The sequence below is a fragment of the Protopterus annectens genome, chromosome 13.part0 (genome assembly GCF_019279795.1).
Source record: "Protopterus annectens isolate FY-2018-M chromosome 13.part0, PAN1.0, whole genome shotgun sequence".
Lineage (NCBI taxonomy): Eukaryota > Metazoa > Chordata > Ceratodontiformes > Protopteridae > Protopterus > Protopterus annectens.
Window position 1 is genome coordinate 644,164,430 of NC_056747.1, and position 17,356 is coordinate 644,181,785.

Below are 17,356 nucleotides of genomic sequence, written 5' to 3' on the forward strand. Positions count from 1 at the left end.
CCTCTTCCTTGAGCCTCAGGAGCCTCCTTAGCCATCGCCCTTAAGCTTTGTAATGTCTGATCCATAAGTTGAGCCTGTCTCAACTCTACCTTCATGACCTTTCCCAGCTCCCCTTCCGCATATAGCCTAGTCACCTCTGACAGCTGCACCTCGCTTTCACTGTGGGTACCACCACTCACTCCCATCCTTACAGTCACAGTGTCCAAGGAAACATCAGTACCCACAAGCAGCTGTGACTCATATTCAGACTTACTGCTACCAAATAGCACAGTCCCAGCTTCAGATATGAGATCTTTCTGGGTCTCTCCCAGACTACCGGACCTACATGCCTTTATCTAAGCCTGACTGAGTGTCACTGCATGTACACAAGGTACTGCATCATCAATGTCATTCCCTATCAGGACATCTGCAGGAATATCCTCAAACACACCTACTTGCTTGCTTCCTCTTCCACCCCCCCCCCCAGTCAAGATGAACCCTAGCCAAAGGTAGTTGGAATGGGGTCCCTCCCAACGTTCTGACTGGAGTGGACTGCCCAAGCCAGTGCTTCTCTTTTCTAACCACTGCAGGCCTCACAATGGTTATATCAGAAGCTGTGTCCCTCTTAGCAGTTACCTGTTTATCATCTACTAAGATAGGATATACATTTTGGTGATAATTTGGCACCTCAGTTGTTTCTAAATGACTTACCACTGGAAGTTTGTCATCCACACTTACAGGCTCTCTCACCTTCTGTTTCTCACTTTGCCTTGATGAACATTTGGCTGCTATGTGTTACCTCTGGTAACACTTGAAACATCTAATCCCTAACCGTGCACTTGGATTAGTAGTTTCCCCTGTTACTGGTGTACTCTGTTGGAGTAGTTTAGACTGCTTCAATGAGTATCCATATGTCCTTTCTTATGCAGTGGTGCTCTGCATGCCAAGTAGAGATCCCCTTTTCTATCCAACTCCTCTGCAGAGTTACATTCACGGTCTGCTACCCAGACTCTCATGCCATCAGGCAGAATACTGAGGGCTTGTTTCCTCAACAAAAGGTCTTCCAGTCCCGCAAAAGTGGTTGACAGCCACTCACCCATCTGTGAAAGTAAGTAATTAAGTCAGCAATATAATCACATATACTTTCATCTGCCTAGCGTCTATGTTCACAAAACATTTTTCTGTATGCGTCAGTTGTAAGTTTGAAACAGTCAAGCAAGCAACATTTCACTTTGTCATAATTCAAACAATCTACATAATTTAATTTTGCTACAGCCTGAACAGCTTTATCATGGAGTAAGGGAGTCAGGAGACAAACCAGAGCTCATTGTCAACATCATATTGTCTACATACCCTCTCAAAGATATGAATAAAACTGTCAAAGACATCCCCATCCCTGTACTGAGGAACACGTTTACTGACTTTTATGGCTTCTGGGGTCTGGTTATTCCCTTCCCCATTACCTCCATGGCCTTCTCAAAGGGTTTGAACCTCCACTTTATGCCAGTGCTGTCTCTCATCCTCAGCTTCAAAACATCTCAGTCTCTCTTCGGTGTCCAACCGTTGGGTCTCCAGTTCATATTGGCTCTGCTTCTCCTCAGCCTCCAAATGTTGGGTCTCCAGATGCAGTCTCTCTGCAAATGTTTGGTTTCCAATTCATGTTGATGTTTGACACTGTTTCTCCACAGCCTCTCATTCATATCAGCACTGCTTCTCCCTTTCCTCACCCTCCAAGTGTGATATTCTCTCCTAGAGGCACAGTCTCTCTAACTCCAGATAGATTCTTACATCCTCTGAAGAAAAAAATGGACTGACCTGTCTCAACAGGCTGCACATCACCAACAGCAAATTGGATGTCCTCCAAATAGTTGGTCTGAGCTGTGGCTGCAACCAAGGCTGAAATCATTGCTTCCTTTGTCAGGTTGGCATGCACTAATCCTCTGGCTTCACACTCGTTAGCCAACTGAATCTTTGTCAGCTTGTTAAAATCTTCTGATGACATCCTTGTCTCATAACTCTATCTAACTAAAAAAATAAATACTTTGGTGGATTGAAATTCTGAATGTTTACTTTGTAGCTGTCAAGACTGCACACCTTAATGACAACTACCCACAGGTTACTGGAATCCAATTAAAAATCCCACTAAGCTGCCACCGATTAAAATTTGATATCCAGTTAATATCCCACTGGACTGCCAACAATAATGTGATGTCCCTCACTTAAAACCTGCGTCAGTAATTAAGGAGCCTCAATCCTCACCACTGACTCCAGTGTGGGAGCGTCACAGAAAAGACCAGAGCAGAGAGCACACACGAGTAAAATTCCACAATTTCCCTTAAGAGCATAACTAGAACACACTCTGTTTTCCTGGGACTGCACTATATACCACTGTCTTCCCCAAATGTAATCTCTTATTATGCACTTTAGAAAAATGTGTTCCAGTTTAAGACCTTTGACTTACTCACACTCAAAATAAAGTTAAATCTCACACATTCAAACACTAATGGGAAGCCTGACACAGATTTCCAGCTGTATCCCCTCCCCAATACAAATGGTAATACTGCCACCAGAGTCAGACAAGTCTACATGCCCTTCAAAGGGTGATCAATTATTAAAAATTAAATATCAAAATAAATGATAGCTATGACCAGATGCAGCCAGGCATTTGAGGTGACCTGGGGAGTATCAAACAGGTATAAACACTTGCTACGCAATGTAAAGTAATGAAAAAAAAACATTTAACAATAAGTAAAATGATCACATGAATGTAAACCACTAATTTTCAATAAACACCAGAATTCAATCACCAGAAATATAAAATTAAACTGTAGGATAGAAGTCCATCATCTTAGAAAAGCTCTATCTAAATAACTAACCTTGTCTAGTCTAACTAGAGAATACTGTCCCTGATGTAATCTAAAACATAATAGCAAGGAAAAGGCAGGCTTACAGTTTTTTGGTGAATCCTTTTCCCTGGGTATCCACTGACTGCAACTCTTCACTAACTGCTCAGCTTGACAGCCTCAACTGTCTTATTTTAAAAGTAATAGTCAGCTGTTTAAAAAGTTATTTTTGCTGTCAATCAGCTGTTCAAATAATCACCTAGCAACCAGGAACATTCTAATGACATCACCTACTGTCTGGCTAATTCTCCACAGACAGTTTGTACTTTAGAATCTCCCTCACAAAAATGTACAATTTGAAATGTATCAAAACAATAACAGAGTCTTTAAACATTTTGTATAAACAGGGAGATACTCAGCATTTTAAAAACTTATTTACATTTTCACAATTAGACATGTTGTCATACAATACAAGTTAATCTGAGAATATACACAATTATCCTGCCAGACATGCTAACACAGATGACAGTGTTTTCATTTTCTTCAGACTCACCATAACTATGCATCAGTGTTGTCCATTTTCATTCTTCCTCAACTTCCCTCCTATCCATCCCCATCCATTTTTTCTGGAAAGACCTATTGGACTTTATTTGGAACCTACATTTCTGGGTTTGAGCCCTTCCTTTCTCTGTCAGCTATACCCATCTCTGTTTAACTATAGGGTTATATGGAAACAAACTCAGTCTGAGGTAATGGGGATGGAATAGTGCATTATAGGTAGAGGGAGGAGCTCAGGAGCTGGATCTGAATTCTGGAATATGCATCTGAGTTGGATTCGATGATTGGATCCAAACCCATATTTTGAGGAAAAATGAAAATGGACAACACAGATGCCTAGTTATGCTAAGTACAAAACTTTTAATTTTATCAGTTCACCAGACATCATTAATTAGTTGTGAAAATATATCACTTACCTTGAAGTTTTGTCCCTATGCTCCCATTGACAGCATTACCCACCATTGCCCTGGGAACTAATTATGTTTCTCCTATTGTTTGTAAAGTTTTAATGCTGCATTACCTAGGGCATGTTTCACAAAGCAAGGATCAGTTTCATTTAATAAATCCTTCCTGCCCTATTCACAGTCACCTGCATTTCAGTGTCCATCCCACTTATTTATTGCTTTTCTCTATCTGTGGCCACTTTCAGTCCTTCTGTAGTTCCACCACTTTGAATCTGCCTTCCATCATAAATGCTTCTTTCCACCTTGTTTATTCCTTTATTTGTCCAGCAGTTCACTTCTGAGTCCCCCAAAATATCCAGTGCACCATTCTCCAATTTCTTTATAGCTCCCCATTGTCTATATCTGCTTCTGCTCTTATATCACCATTTTTGTTTCTAACTCTCCCTTGTGAGAAGCTTCTTGTTCTTCTGTCCCTTTGATATAAACTTTTCTTTTGTTTCCTCTCCACTTTTTTTTTTTGTTTTTTCTTCTCTTTGTGGTTGCTGTTTTAATTTTTTCTGCTCATCTCTTTTACTGGCATGCAGCTCCTCTGCACTTCCTGATCTTGTCTTCTTCCCTTTGGTTGTTTTAGCATCTGACACTGCATGTCCTGCTAGTTTCTCTGCATCACGTCTTCCACATTTATGGTTGATTGTCCAATCAATCTCATACAGGTCATTCAGATTTTTACTGCCTAATTGTTTACCTGCATGTGATACCTTTCTTTAAGCCTTTGAACATCATCCATATGTATAGTCTGAACCATTCCTCTTCCTGCTGTATTACCAAAATTGCAGGGTATTCTAACCATGCAGCTATTCCAGTTATTATGAGTTCACTGTGACATCATAGTTTTTCTTCTCCTATAGAGTGCTTCTGAGTAGTCCTCAAATGGCTTTATGAAAATCCATGCAAATGGGATAATGTTACATTTTTTGCTTGCTTTACTATTTTATTTTTACAATAAAGGAATGGAAACATGCCAAAACTTGCCTGGGTCTGCTTTCCGCTTACTACTGTCCCACTTTGAGTATTCTCTCTGTTAGCGTTTCTTGATTTCCTGGTATCACAAATCTGTCTTGTAATGGCAACATTACAAATTGCTCCAGTTTGCCACTGCTCACTCACTCACTCTTATATTGCAATTATTCTGATGCTACTTTTCCTTGAGTGATTTTCAAGATAATCTATACCTCTTTCCTCCTGAATTTTTTATTATGTCTGTCCTGTGTTATGTGAATCTGTTTCTTTAGTTTATCTATCATTACTGCTTTATCTCCCTCCAAATCGAGCACCTTTCCTTGTAGCCTTTCCATACTTCAGCTTGTTGTTCTTTTGTGTGGTTCAAGGAACTTGCATCCTGACTTACAGTGATTACTCTTTTAAACAAAATGCAAAATTGCTCTTCCTTATTTGCAACTTTAAAAGCAGCCATCTCTTCCTTCTCTGCTCCTTCTTTGTTTTCTTTTCTACGCAGAAACACTATTTTTTTATTGATATTTCTGCAGGCACTGTCTAGAGTTTTGTGCTTAGGCAGCCATATTGGCTTTGCCCAGAGTTATTTACACATAGTACAACAAATACATAGTTTCCAAGAGAGCGTATATTATAGTTGGAGAAGATAGCTAACTGTAGTACAGCACCCAATATGCAATGCACAATTTTGGTTCAGGATAATATAATGGAAGGAAGTCACTCAGCTGCAACTTCATACACTGAAGCAGTTAAGTAGAACATCCTATATTGTTAATACAAATAATAATGCCCTTTCTCCTTTACCTGACTTGGATACATGGTTGCAAAGATGTAAGTTCAGTTGTAATTCTGCAACTATGAGGGTGAGTAACTTTTTCTCTAAACAGTTGGGTTATTTTGGGAATAAACTATTGAGATATCATAGTCTGCAGCTACACAATTCTTATCTCAGAGAATGCTGTCAAACATGTAGAATACATAAGGGACTTAAGTTTTGGAAATCCCAGCTGATCTTGATCCCAACTCTATTTTAATTCTGAACTTTTAGAATTGTTTGACCATGTGGGATCTGAACTGTTAGAGCTACTAATTAAGGATAACAAAACAAAGCTGGAAAAATTGGACTCTGATATCAAAATGGTGGATGACATTATTAAAAAAAGATTTGCTTTTTAATTTCCTTAAGAAAGATTATAATGACATTTTGATAGGATGGAAAAGAAACTGAGTAGAGCCCTCATTGGCTATAAAGAACAAAAAAAAGCATACCCAATGCCCAATTTTAAGGTGAATAGTAAAACACATCATAACGATAAACTCACAGAAATTTCAACAGACGGTAATTCAAATGATAATAGCCCCACTGACCCAATAGACACCCATGAAGTAGTAGATTCGGAACATTTTTTAGCAACAGGGACTGTTCACAGATCAGAGAGGATCTGACAATAGAACAAGAACTTTTACCCCAACATTTGAGGTTCGTTCAAGAAGACAGGAAGGAGGGGCTGAGTCGGGGTCAGACAACAAATGGAATTAATTAATGGATATGGATCCTTGGACTTAATACAAAATTATAGTTATAATAATTACAGTAATATTGTTTTGAATAAAGAATGTTATGCTTTCCAAAAAGGGCTATACTTTATCCTGTCATTTAAAGGAGATGTTTCCAACCCTTTAACTGAGTTAAAGTTGTATTGTAAGAAATTGAATTTCCATAGGCTTTTTGACCAGGATAAAGAAACTATTGAAACATTGCCATTGAAGTTCAAGAAAAAAGAGTATTAAAACTCCTCTGTTACATCCCATGATACCCACTTTTGAGAGTTTTTTTTTTTTTTTTTGAGAATGACCTTCACAGATTAATAACCAGTGAAATATGGATATATTATAATCTAAGTAATGTGAAGAAAAAAATATTGATGGAAATATCAAATAATAAAGAAATTAGAGTTATGAGGCCTGATGAGGGCAGCAGAATGATAATTATGAACTCAACAGATTACATCTACAAAATGCATTTTTTGTTACACAATGACATAGCATATGTGAATGCTTCCAGAAAAGTAGTTTTCATAGTTTATAACAAGATTGATTGTTTTCTATTTGGCTTTTACAAGCAAGGGATTATATCTGAAGATGGATATGACTTTTCAGTTGTTAAGACACTTTATACACCAGCATTTTTGGTATCCCAGTATTCATAAGAATACCATTAGTCCACCTTTGAAATGTGTAGTGTCAGCAGCTGGTTCCAAAACTGAAACATTTGCCATTTTTTCTGATAGAAAGTTAAAGGACAGAACAAAAGAAAAATCACATATTTTGAAAGAATCTTGCTATTTTGTGGATAGTTTGTACAAATGAAAATGTGACAGCCAGATTTGGCTTGTTACTGTTGATGCAGAAAAATCTCTTTACAGCTATATCACATGACACAAGACTACACTGGTTTATTGAAGAACTTAATGTTTGTAAACAGTTATCAAACAGAAAAATTATTAATTAGGCAGAATTCATGAAATAGCATTGAAATCTAATTATTTCTTTTTTGAAGGAGAATATTTCCTTCAGGTCACAGGGATAGCTATGGGTGTCACATGCATTCCAATATTTGCTAACTTAGTTGTACTGATATGGGAAAAAAACATGATCATCAAAATATAAAAAATATATATTATTATTATGAAAGATTTTTGGATATTTTTATTCTCTGGAAAGTGATATTAGTGCACTTAATTAGTTCAATAAATTACATTTCTCAAAATGTTTTTTAAATTTACATAGGTTGTAGATTATAATAAAATTACTTTTCTAGATGTTAATATAATGACAAATACAACAAAAATAACCATGAATCAGAACCTCTCAGATGACTTTAAAAATGAGATTTTATATTGTCCTTTGAATAGAGAAATATTTTTTTTGTCATTTTTGCTGCAGAGGTGATCAAAAGTGTAATTAGAGGGGTAAGTTGATCCAGGGAATCTGTAAGATCTTTCAGCCCTTCTTTTCCAATTTTTATAAGGGATTCTCTAACCTCTCATTCAATGTTGGCAAAAAAAAAACAGTCTAATCAACAGATGGTAAAGAAGAATAGGCAAAGGGGTTCCAAAAAGTAATTCTGAAAGCTTCAGAAACTAAGGACGGGCCAAAAATTTAGAATGACAATAACCTTACCCCACCACCAGCACCATCACCACCTTGGCAGCCCCATTTCCCTTTCAGAAAGTTTGAATCTCCACTTTTCTCTTTGAAAACAGATAATTTTAGACATGTGAGTTCTGAAAAACATTCATCAAGGTTACAAACAGTAGTGGGAGGAAATTATTCCTCTTCAGATGGTAATCCCTCATCCACCAGAGCAGACTATTTTTTTCCCTTTCCTGCATCACATGTTTTCCCTGTGGGTTGATAAAAAATATTTCCTCTTTCCCAGGTGAGGAAAGTTTTTTATTCAAGGATGTTTTAGACCAGTTCTTGATCTTTCTTTCCTAAACCTGTTTGTGATAGTGCCCAATTTCAAAATTATGTCACTTCACAACCCATTACATCTTCTTCCTCTTTCAAGTTTCCTGGTAGCACCAGATTTAAAAGATACTTATCATCACATCCCTTTTCATTCAGACTTCAGGTTTCCCTTAAGGTTTTATGGATCATATTATCAATTTTCTGCCTCACCCTTCAGACTGTCTACTGCATTTACAAACTATCTATCTCCAAATGTAGTTCATTACATGCTACAGGGTATCTACATTTTTTCATATTTTGACTACTTGCTTATCTTTTCAGAGTCTTTTTCAAAGTGTCAGGAATCTCTTACTTATCTAATTGATACAGTATCTTACATAAGCTTGGATTCAAAGAGAACATTCAGAATTCTTTTTGACTCCTTCATACATGATTGTGTTCCAGGGTGTTATCTAGACACCTCATTTCAAAGATCTTTTTTTCCACAAGAAAAAAAAATACATCTATATCTAGATCTGTGTCATAGGTTTCCCCTCAGACTTTGGTCACTGTGAGGTAATGCCCCAGAAGTTTGGGTATCATGACATCTATAATTCTCGTGATACCCCTGGCAGTACTCTACATTAGAAACACACAATGGTACCTGAACTCTTTTTGGTCCCACACCAACATCCTTTTTTTTTTTTATAATCCTAGTGCAGGGCTTTGTCAGAAGGGAAGTTACTTGGTGGAGACAACAAATATGTTTAAATCTGGGTCTCCCCTTCTCCCTCCATTTGCTTGAGGAGCAGTTACAGGAAGGAAAAAAAAACTGTAAGGTGTGAGGGACACCAAGGACAGATGCAAGCACATAAATATAAAAGAGATGCCTACCCTGATCAAGGTACTCTACTCTGTGAATCATCTTTGGTCCCAAGGACCTCTTCAAGTTGTTAATACCACAGTCATATGGTACATCAACAAACAAAGGTGAACCATTTTATACCCCTTTTGCAGACTAGCCATGTTATCATGAGAAATAGCTTCAAAGCATAAGCTCACTCTGTCAGAGCAAAATTATGTGGCAGACAAGCTGAGCTAGACAATGGCAGATCCTCTTGAATGGAAAATAGATCAGGGAGTCTCCCGAGATGTGAGTCATATGTACAGAGTTCCTCAAGTAGACTTGTTTGCCTCCCTTCTGAACAATCAGCCAGCAAGTTTATGCTTCATGACTTTATGCAACATGACCTGAAAGACAGATGCCTTTTCTTTTCCTTGGACAGAAATGTTCCTGTGTGCTTTTTCACACTTTCCACTGATATCCAGGATATTGCTAAATATTCAGAAGGAATTCCCCCAAAATTATTGTGGTGACTCCCTTCTGGCTCAGGCAACCATGTTTTTTCCTTCTTTTGGAAATGTCCAAGGGCAATTACCACAAGTTTTCTCACAGACTGGATCTACTCACACAAGAATAGAGGTGTTTGATATATTCCAACCCAAATCAACTTTCCCAACCCAAATCAATGTTATTTGACTGCCTGGATGATAGGGTCTTAATTCCCTTTAAGCACCTGTTTACTGAGGATGTGAAGAAGGTACTAAGTGAAGCAAGAAAGCCTGCTACTGGAAATCGTATATTAGTAATAGAAAACATTTTCTAGTCAATGCCGTCAACATAACCAGACCCCCTTTTCTTTTGTTTTACAATACTTGTGTCAGTTACTATCCTATCACCTTTTTTACTCCTCTATCAAGGTTTAGCCAATTCAGCATGCCCATTTCATGGATCTTCCTCTTTCTATGCATTTCTCATGTCAAAATGCTTTTGAAATGGGTTTTGTATAGGAAGCCTTTAAGAAAACTGTTGACCCCTACTTGGAATCTTAATTTTATGTCATTGCTAACACTTGGTCCATTTGAACAATCTAACCTGTCAGAGTTGAGGTTCTTAACATGGAAAACAGTTTTGCTGATTGTTCTGAATTCTGCAAGAAGACTATGTGTGTTGCAAGCTCTTATGATAAGTTAACTTTATTTCATTTTCTGCAGTGACAGGGTTTCTTTGAGAACTAATCCTTATTTTATGTCTAAACTCATAAACAAAGACATTGGTAACCTCCAAACTCTGGATCCCACCCAGTTCAGGTTTGTGAAAGGCAGATCATGCCTCCTGAAACTGATCAACTTCTTTAAGGCAGTCACCAAAGCCGTGGATGAGGGTAAGGTGGTTCACACAGCCTATCTTGACTTCGCCAAGGCTTTCAACGCCATCCCCCATTCTGGAATTATAGCTAAACTCACTAAACTAGGTATAAATCCCTACATCACAAGATGGGTTGCCAACTGGCTCACTGACAGAACCCACACTGTAAAAGTTGCAGACTCCAAATCTGTCCTCAAAGTAGTGACAAGAGGAGTACCAAAGGGTTCTGTCCTGGGACCTCTCCTGTTCAGTATCTACTTCTCTGAAATACAGGCTAACACAGAAGGCCTCTGGATAACGATGTTCACAGATGACTGCAAACTAGGAGCCATAGTCAAGTCTCCAAATGATGTGGACATCCTACAGAAGGGCCTCACTGAGACAGATGCTTGGTGTCAGAGCCATGGCCTCAAGCTCAATGCCAAAAAGTACAGTGTCATCCCCTTTGGTAAAAATCTGTACCCATGAACTACCACATAGGCAGCAATCTACTTAACACCGACTGCATGATATGAGACCTTGGGACCCAGGTGGACAGTAGTCTCTCCTTTGATAGTCACATCACCACAGTAGTCAGGAAGTCCTTCCACATGGCACACCTCATCATAAAAGGGTTCTCATCCAGGGAAAAAGAGGTCATTGTTCCCCTCTAGTCATCACTCATTAGACCCGTTATAGAGTACAACGCCCCTTTTGGAATGTACCTCACAAGACATCTGCAGCAGCTGGAAAGGCCACAGAAGTACCTCACAAAGAGGATTACTGGCCTCAGACAAATGCCCTACACTGATCGCCTCAAAAACTCCAGCTTTACTCCATAGCATATCGCCTACTCGGAGGTGATCCCTGCCTAACATATAAAGCTATGTCAAACCCAGAGCTGTTGGATATGCTACACCTAAAGAAATCCCAATTCCTCTGAGCTACACACTCTAGGGACCGAAACCTTGTCACCCCAATAAACAGGACATGCTGGAGGGATAGATTCCTGTCACAGAGACTTCCTATACTATGGAACAAGCTACCCATCTATGTCAAGCAAAGTTCTTCATTAGCACTCTTCAAGAAAAATCTTGATGAGCGGATGGGAAATAGGAAATACACCCTGCGGATCACTTCTGTGTCTCTGCTGGACAGTGGCACAGGAAAATAACTTTCTTGGGTGGCGTAGGCTATGGATATTCAGTTGAAGAATAAGCTAGCAGGTACGACTGGTGCTCGGCAACCAAGCTTGTTAGACCAACACTAAAAAATACTAAAAAATAGAGCCAGCACCTCAAGTGATTCAATTGTAGAGATTTATTTGCACAAAACTAGACCAGTTTCAGCCAATCCAGCTTTCAACAGTAGTTGAAAAACAGAAAAATTAACTGCTCCTTATATACCCAATAAGACAGCAATGACATCACTTCCTGTCAAGGAAGAAAAACTGTTGAATAACATTACAAAATACAAATTAATGTATATGCAGCATACAGTATGACAGGCAAAAGAATGGTGTTGTCCATCCGATGTTGTACTAAACCTAAAAAGATATCAATTGTTAGAAAAATAAAATAAAATAAAATGTTACCTGGATATTATGAGGCAGGTGTGTACTGGATAAAAATGAAAAAGGATTAACACAATAAAACATTACAATAATCAAGTCAGTAAAAGATGTTGGGTGACTTTGTAAGCATGTGTAAAGATCCAGTTGATATCTCCGAGAATATTGAAAAATCATAAATAAGCTTATGTGAAAAATCACATTTTATCATTGAGACCTGGTGGAAAGAGCCCACCCAGTTTCACTATCCATCTTTTCTCTTTTTTATTGAGAATGTCATGCCATCCTGTTTTAAAGGCCCTATTTCCAATAATGTTGTCAATAATACAAAAAGAGAATTTGGCTGTAGGATGTTTTATAGTATGTCTGTATAGTGCATTTGTTTGTCTACAATTCCTGATGTCTCCCAAATGTTCTGATATCCTGATGCGGAATTGTCTGGATGTTTGTTCAATATAAAATGCTTGGCACGTGCATGTAGCTAGATAGATTATCCAGTCAGAACTACAGTTCCCAAAAATTTTTATGTCATATAGTTGCCCTGTGTTTTTACTCGTGTAGCTTTTGGTTTTAAAAATAAAACCACAAAAACTGCAGTGACCACAAGGATATGTGCCCACAAGTTTATCCCCTGTAAGTGTTCTCTGCATACAAGACTTGTCATCCGGAATACTCCTTTTGTAGTGAGAAAAATGAGAATTTAATGTTTTGCCTTTCCTATAAGAAAAATAGCAGCGTTCTCCTAAATAGCCCTCCAAAAGAGGGTGAGATGTGAGAATGTTCCAATGTGTGTTTATAATGTTGATCAGATTATGACTGTTTCTTCCATATGTAGTGATGAATCTACATGTGTTTGAATTTCTGGATCTAGCTTTATCCTTATAGACTAGCAATGAATCCCTGGATTGTGTATTGCTCCATTGTTCAGCAGAGCTGATGATGTCCTTATGATATTCTCTGGCCAAAAATCTGTTAGTCAACTCTTCATGATGTATATTCAAATCCTGTTCTGAAGAGCATATTCTTTTGATTCTCATGAACTGAGATTTCGGAATGTTCTTGATGATATGTTTTGGATGGAGACTGCTGGCATGTAGTAGGGTGTTGTATTGTGGAAATTTTCGATACACAGATGTTTTCAGTGTGTGATCAGGTTGTCGTTGTAATTTGACATCTAAAAAATGAATATCATTCAGATCATATTCCACAGTAAATTCAGTCCCCCACATATTTCCATTTAGATGTTCCATGAATTCTTGCAGATATTCTGGACCTCCTTTCCATACAAGCCAACAGTCATCCAAATATCTCCTCCAAATATCGATTTCCGGTAGATACACATTGTGCAGTTCGTCATAGATAATATGCTCTTCAATATACCCCATATATAGATCTGCATAGATGGGTGCAAAAGAGGCTCCCATGGCCGTGCCTTGTATCTGCCAGTAACAATCTTGTTGGAAGTAAAATACATTTTTGGTCAAAACATGTTCAGCCATGCATACAAGTAATGTGTTCATTCCAGGGGGGTAGATATTGGCTTTGTTTAACCAAAAATCCAAGGCCATCAGTCCCGCCCAGTGTGGAATACTAGTGTACAATGATTTGACGTCCAAGGTACATAATAGCCAACCAGGTTCAAGTTGTGATTCCGAAACAATATGTAAAAATTCCGTTGTATCCTGGATTCTGGCTCGAATGTATGATAGTAATGGTTTCAGTTTATCAGTCAAAAACATGGATAAGGGTTCCATCAAGGAACCGATGCCTGATACAATGGGTCTTCCTGGTGGTTTGTTGATGGACTTATGAATTTTGGGCAACAAATACAGATATTGTTTGGCTGGATCCTTGACCGTAAGATGTTTTTTGGTTTTATCAGAAATAATACCAGAATCAATTGCTTCTTGTAAAAAATCATCAATTTCCTCTTGAAAAGAGGGTGTGGGATCTGTGCTCATTTTCATGTAGTGATGATGGTTGGACAATTGTCCCTTAGCCTCATCGCGATAATAATCGGCGTCCATGACAACAACCGCACCCCCTTTGTCAGCTGAAAGTATGACTATGTCCTTGTTGTTCTTAAGTTTTGTAAGAGCAAGTTGTTCCTTATAAGATATATTATTTCTTATATTGTCAGATTTGTTAGAATGAAAATGTAAATCTTTCATGACTGCCTGTTGAAACACTGTAACATGCTTGTCCATAGGGGGATTAAAGGTAGATTTGTGAAATGTAAAGTCCGTAGATTTTTGAGAAAGGTTGGATTTGTCCTGTTGTTTGAAAAATATATTAAGATTAATTTTTCTACAAAACTCTAATATATCAGAAACATGTGAACTTTCGTCAATGAAGAAACCAGGAATAAAACCCAGACCTTTATTCAATATAGAATATTCATCAGATGACAAAGTGTATTTTGAAATGTTTAGCACATTGTTGTTAGGTGGAATTATTTCACTACTGACTGGAAGAGTTCTTCTAGACTTTTGACCCCGATGTTTTCTCCCACCCCTGTGTGTCCTGCCCCTAAAGGGCTAGCTATGCTTCTACCTCTTTTGTTGTGTGGTGAATCACCAACACTGGTTGATTCATTGTCAGTTGTGGAGGACTCCTCACCAAAGGTGTTACTGGAAGATCCTGACTTTTTGAGAATTGATCTCGGTCTTTTTTTACACACAAAAGTGTAGCTTTTGGTCCCTTGAGCAAATCTCACCCCTCTTTGGGATTCGAATTGTCTACCTCTACTATAATCTTCTTTGTCCCTAGCAAATTTGTGTAATTTTTTGGATTTAAGATTATTCTCTAATGTGGTTAGTTCTTTGGATAATTTATTCAGACAACTTTGGAAATGTAAATGGGTTTCAAATTGTTTTAAATTATGACACGTATTTTCAACATCCAGGGTATTGGCAAGAACTGTCCTTTCATAAAAGGAAGCAAGTACATTCACTAGTGCCATAGCGGCTTCTTGCTGTGCTGTTTGCCAATCCCTGATTAGTATGTTGTCCGGTATGCCAACAAGTGGCTGAATTTTTGATCTCAATCCTCTTGGTGAAATTTTTTCGGCCTGATATGCCTTAAACAGCTTATGATGCCAAATGTTTAAGCCAACTATCCATTTCCCCATTTTTCTTTTCTGAACCTAAAGATGAGGGTGAAAGTATACTCCATACCTTAGATCACCACAGACAACTCAGGTACTATATTGTCAGAACTTAATCTTTCAGAGCTTCTGATCAATTGTTCATTTCTTGTAGTGGCAAGAAGAAGACGCAACCTGTGCCAAAGCAGACTATTTCCAAATGGTTGCTTAAGGCTATTACCTTTTGTTATACTCACCACAGCAAAACTATTCCAGGCAGGGTCAAGAGTAACTCTATCAGGGTATTGACTTCATCTGTGGCTTTTTGGAAAGGGTTGAATTCTAGAAATGTTCTAAAAGCTGCTACTTGGTCCTCTCTTCATACTTTTAAAAAGCTTTATAAGCTTGATTCCTTCTGTAGATCTAGATTAAGCTTTGCTCAGACCATTCTCCAGGGATTCCTGGATTCTTCTCCTTCCATCTTCCAAATGTAGTTAGCTAAGGTAATCTACCCATCTAGCTAAGGCTACATGAAGAACATAATACAGTTATGTAAGTAAACTTACCAGAACAGTTGATGTTCTAATGATCACTGCGGCTGTAGCCGCACCCTCCCTCCATCCACCTTGGGTTTTTTTTGGGTATGTTATTTATGCCTGGGTGTGAACATTTATATTTTTGCTATTCCTAGCATTGTCCTTTCAGGGCTAAGCCTCTCTCTCTCTGTTGGCATGAAAGCTCTGAAGGGCTTGGTTCCCCAACCTGTTGTTTAAGTCAGCTGTATACAGGATAAAATGCCATATAGCTAAGGCAACTGCAACTGTGATAATTCGAGCATTTGTTGTTTTGGTAAGTTTACTTACACAACTGTACTTTTCAGCCAACTTTTTCTTTGTCATTTTGATGTGTTCATACCTATTTTTATGATCTGAAAGTACACAGACAGCACATAAGAATACTTAGCCTTTACATTTTCTGTAGTTGAGAGGCTGTTTTTAGTTTCTATATTGTTCTAGGTTTCTACTTTTGAAGTTTTTTCTGAGTCTGTTCTGCAAACACAAAGGTTATTTTAAATCCCTAGCTTTCAATTTCTTTGTAATTCAAGCCATCAGTGTTTATTTATTTTATTTATTTATTTAATTTTGTTAACAAAGTAGGTAGACTCACTGGCAGATCCTTTTCAGCCACAACCCTGGATATTTTGACAGTTCAAAAGATACAAGACATACACGTCGAAATAACTTGGTTCAAGCAAAGAAGTATTGTATAGTATTGTTCATTTGTTGTTTTCATACTTACTGTAGTTATGTATGAACATATTTGCCAAAGTCTGCATTAATTTAGGTATATTTTATTGGAACAGGGGCTAAATTCTTGGCTAAGCTTGTAAGAGCCTCAGGGCCAATAGCCTAGTAACTTCCTATGATCCTATGTTCCTATGTCTGCACTTATGAACTTTGTAAAAGCCTGTAATTATTTTGGATTGATTAATTGTTTTCCCGTGACCTGGATCATTGCTGGAAAGGGTCAGTAGATCAGATTACGTGCCTAGTCATCAAATAAATAATCAAATATAATTACAGATAAATAAGTTATGAAATAAATCTGAAATAACACTTGGGTTTAAACATATATTGATCTCTTATGCAGTACTAATACTTCTGCACTATATGGGACAGCCATTGTGACATGATTTCTTTTCCATTAAAGGCTTCTTCCTAAAATATGCTACAATGTGATGTAAGTTTATACTTTCTTTTACCTGACTTGGCTTGTAAACAAAAAATCTTTTCATGGATTGATTGGCTGTTTGCGTTTTCTGATTTGCACTTAGAAATGTATCCAGAACATGTGTGCTCAATTATTTCTAAGCTGCTCTTCTAAGGCTCTACATGGTTCCAGTGTCCTGAACCCATACTGAATACGCATCATTACAAAGGTCTCTGGTATAGGTGACTTGAAAATCACAGTGCCATCCTTTATAATATTCTTCTGACAGATAAAGATGGTTGTACCATTTATCATGAAGATAGGAGGCAAAACTTTATTACTGTAATTGTAGAGGCTGATAAACGCATATAAAAATGAGTCCACCGTGGAATGGAGTTATTTGCATATGTATGGCAATTAAATCTGGTTGAAATGTATGTCATGAACAAATGTTCCTTGCCAGTTACTCTGTTCTTTGCTTATTAAAGTACTATATAGTTAGCCTAGTACAAAACATTAAGCACTGAATTTTTGCAAACATCAAATCTTGTC

General features: G+C 37.8%; 1 protein-coding gene across 1 annotated transcript in view; it reads left to right on the forward strand.

The window, feature by feature from the left end:
* The window catches only part of ASPA (aspartoacylase), a 416,105-nt gene that overhangs the window by 362,360 nt on the left and 36,389 nt on the right, over window positions 1–17,356 (forward strand). The gene's annotated exons all lie outside the window — the stretch shown is intronic.